Raw genomic sequence first — 4,481 nt, 5'->3', positions numbered from 1 at the left:
TCATGGGCCAAATTAGAGTTGATAAAACTCTAGAGCTTTTAAAAGGAAAACTTTTGTCCCCCATAAGAAAAGAAGTTCAAAGACATTACCTTAGGTACAATTCTTGTTTTCAAACTACACCTAAGGCAAAGTCTCAAGAACTCTATACTCCTTCACCTTTTGTAAATGATCCTTGGGAAGACACACATTTCATATTAGAGCTTCCTAGGACAACAAAAGGTTTTGATTCCTTCTTCATGGATGTGTATAAACTCTTCCTAAGAAAAGTGACAAGCCTCCATGATTTATCTTCAAAAATAGTGATGGATAGAGCTCCAAAATTTGAAAACATAGCTCTTCCTTCTATGCTTCACGAAATCATGATGGAAGAGGGCCAAGCACAACCTTCCATGAAAGGCAAGAGCCAAGTCAAGAGCGTCTAAGACCAAGCTAGAAGCGTCTAAGACAAGCTAGGAGCATCTAAGACCAAGCTAGGAGCGTCTAAGACAAGCTAGGAGCGTCTAGGACAAGAAGGCCAAGCTAGGAGCGTCTACGACAAGCTAGGAGTGTCTAGGATAAGAAGTGATGGAGATCAAGCTCAAGTGGACATGGAGGCCAATCATCAAGAGCAAGAAGAGGTTGAGGTTCAAGTGGAGGACTCCCATGGAGGTCAAAGCCCACCTCAAAGGCTTACAAGAAGCATGTTCAAAGCTTTAGGAGCTAATGGCCGTTTATTTTCTCTTTTTGTAATTTCTTTGTTTGAAGGTGCTTAGAGGGAAACATTAGAAACCTCTTTTGTTAAAGCATCTTTAGGTCTTTAGATTAGGAGTCTTAGGGGGGGTGCGTTAGTAGATAGGTGTAGGAGTAACTAGGGAGGTGCCAAAGTGAGAGAGAAGGTCACACCTTCTTCATGACCATAGTTGGCGCCACTTTCATTAGCTTTTGGGGGGAATTTTGAATTTAATTTGCCTTACATTTCAGCACCTCTAGGCTATAAATTAAGGTGCTGCCCTTGTACATTTCAGATTTGAATTTTGATTAGAGAAACTATACTCAATTTTTGAGAGAGCATTGGAGAGCTTTGTGCCTTCTTCACTAGTCTTATCTTGAGAGTTCAATGGTTACCTCAAGTGGCGGCTTGCACACTTATCTTGGAGTCTCCATCCTCCTAGTGGCGTGATCATCCAACCATTCCTCCATCTTCATGAGCTTTCTCTTCTCCTTCCTTCCTTCTCTTTTAATTGTTCATGTCTTAGCTTGCTTCTCTTGAATTTCTGTTCGGCAGTTTCAATTCTTATGTGTTTTGGTTCGGTTCTTTTGCTTCCTTGCTATTCTATGTTGTTTCTTCTTCATTTCTAGTCTTTATGTTCGGTTCAATTAAGTTCTATTCCATTTTGTTCGATGCTTTTGTTTTCCCTTCCATTTTAATCGGTTCAATTTGACAATAATTGGAACTTCCATATGAGTTTGGGTTTTGGTACTAGTTTTGGTGAGTTCTTGTTCATAGAACCTTGATCCAATTCTATGATAAAGTGCCTATCTCATATCCAACTCAAGATGATTCCTAAGAATGTCAAGAATCATTCAAAGTGTGCTAGTGGAATCACATCAAGAAGACTTGGATCAAAGTTATGAATGGGAGAGTGGCATACTAGCACATATTCCGTGAAGGCCCATCAAGTGTAGTTTAGCTTTAATTGGGGTGTAAATAGCATAGCCATGTGGACAAATGTTTATTTTTCTGCACATTAGAATTAAGGAGGAGTTAACCTTGATTAGCTAAAGGTTTCTAGAAGCCTTCACTAATCAAGGGACGGTTTTGGCTATGTGCACCCATGTGCTCCATTTGCCCATGTGCCTCACATTTCCATTTCATTTGGCTTACATTTCATCTTCTCTTAGCTTAACATTTATGGCCTCCTTAGCCTATAAAAGGAGAAGCCTATCACTTGTATTTGGAAGATTAATGAGAGTAATGTTATGCTGCCCACATTGTGCCATACATTGCTTTTGCCTAGTTTCTAGGACCTAATCTTCATCTTCCCCATCTATCAAAGGGCTGGCCGAACCTCCCTTCTTCCATACTCATCATGCACCTTCAAGATCACCACAACTCCTAGGAGGATCTTGCCCATTTCAATCCATAGCTTCCGCACCATTTTCACAACATCCAAGAAGAGCTTCATGAGAATGCCATCAGTATCCATAAGCTGATGTAGGGTGGGGGCGTCGTTCCCTTCAGATCCTAGTGGACCTTGCCTCGTGTTCCTCATTATGTTAGAAAACTCAACACAATTGTGGATGGGATTAGGTTTTATCGGGCCCCACGGTGGGCGCCAAAGGTTCTTGCCGGTTGATCTCCTCATCGATTGACCTTAGCGACAAGCTCTAGCCCCAGTCTGCCTCTTCTAGAATCTGCTCTACATCTTGTTACACAGGAACACGACTCTATTGAAATAGAGGGGACCCTACCTGTTGATTACACTCCGAAAATCAAGTTAGTAAGAGCTTACTAGAATTTAAGAAGTATTCAGTTTCGGTCTCAGAAACAACCCCCCTTTACCTGGGGTCTCAAAACCCTTTTATAGTTTATCTCTTGTAACAACTTTCTCTCGTGAGAATCTAATTTCAACTGGAAGCATACTCAACAGGAAAACATTCTATTTATGGGCGCTTTCTCTCGAGGTGCTACAACAAAAAGGAATCTTATCTCTAAGGAGAGCATAAAATAATAATAGAACAACCACCTACCAACATGGCACCACTTATACGCCAACATCAGGGGAATATTATGCTCACGTGGGCACCCTACTCATGGTGCAACGTTAGCTTTTGTCATGCATACAACTTAACCACTATGTGCCCTAAAACTCACATACTTAAGTTAAAAGAAACATTTACTTGGCCTAGGCACCACATGTACTATACGTACCCCTAGGTTCAAAAATACCCTTTACTAGTAGCCTTATACTAACGTATAAAAATGTTATTTTAATTATGCCACAACGGGCTTACTAATAAAACTGGGCCAAGTTCATGACCCACTTTGTTGGCCTAACAACCAAGCTGACCTACCTCTACCGTGGACCGAGCCTGACCACTGACACTAAGCCCTAAACGCTCTGTCCAGTACAAAACCCTTCTTCAAGAAGAAGAACATGAGAGTAAATGTTGCATTATGCAAAAATGCTTTTAAAATTTCTTATACCTCTACAACGCTCTAGAGAAAGATCCATATGCTGAGAGCAAAGATTCTACCAAATCTTTAGATCTAAAGAAGTTTTAAGAAGAGCATTGAAAGTGTTCATACAACTACTTAGGAGAAAATGCTTACCCTAGTCGAAAGACGCAAATCCTTCCTTATAAATCTTACCTGAAAATTTGAACTAGGAAAGAAAGTTTAATCTTGCACTCTTCGTAAGATGCAAACACTCGTTAGTAGATAAAATCTAAGATTTGATGATCATGTAAACACTTAACCTCCATTCTTTAGTTAGGAGCGATTTTTTGACAAATAATACTCATTAAGCTAGGCGTGACTTGGTAAAGAATACTCAAGAGAATAGTCAAGAGTAGTTCGAGAAAGAATACTCCTTGACAGGGTTAGCCAAGAATGGTTGTGATCTAAAAGAATACACAATTTAGCCAAGAGTAACTTGGTAAAGAATACTTGACCGAATCATGAGTAACTTAAAAAATAATATTCTTTAATGAGTTAGTCATGAGTAGATGCAATTAGAAAGAATACTCAGTTAAACTAAAACTAACTTGTCTCAATAATACTCAATAGATTATCTAGGAGTGGTTATGAGGAAAAAAAGTACTATATATTTTACATATCTACCTAGTAAAACTTTGCTCTATTAATTGAAGATTAGATGCAATATGTTGCTACAAACAAATAAACTAGTATAAATTACACTATAATTTTTGTTCTCTTCTTTAGATATTATCTTCTGTACTAATAAAAAAGGATAATAAACATGCATATTTGAAAATTATCTTTCATTAAGTGTTTTTAACTAATGTTTTGAATTAAAATTGTTATATTTCATCGTACACAAACAATGTTGTCTAATTAATTGTTAAAATAAACTAAAAAAAAATATTTAAATAAAGTGATTTAGTTTAATTATTGTTAAAATAATACCCCCTTTTGTAATTTTCCTATTTCCTCAAAACAGAATTAATATTATATAAAATATGATATTATTTAATATGTTATATTTATTCTAAATGCATAATATCTTTGAAATTGTGTTATCTATATTATTAATATAAATTTTTTAAATATTATACTCAACCACTTAAATGATAATTTTTTATTATATTTTATAGTTTGTAATAAATAAATAAATTAAATTTAATATTTTTAATAAGTGAAAATTTTATTTTATTTCTACCAATTAATAAATATATTTTCATTTCATTAAAATCCCGGGAAAGATCCCGTGTATTACACGGTACAGAATATATTTACCGCTTAAGAATACAAATACAAT

The sequence above is a fragment of the Phaseolus vulgaris genome, chromosome 1 (genome assembly GCF_000499845.2).
Source record: "Phaseolus vulgaris cultivar G19833 chromosome 1, P. vulgaris v2.0, whole genome shotgun sequence".
NCBI lineage: Eukaryota > Viridiplantae > Streptophyta > Magnoliopsida > Fabales > Fabaceae > Phaseolus > Phaseolus vulgaris.
This window is presented reverse-complemented; position numbering follows the sequence as displayed.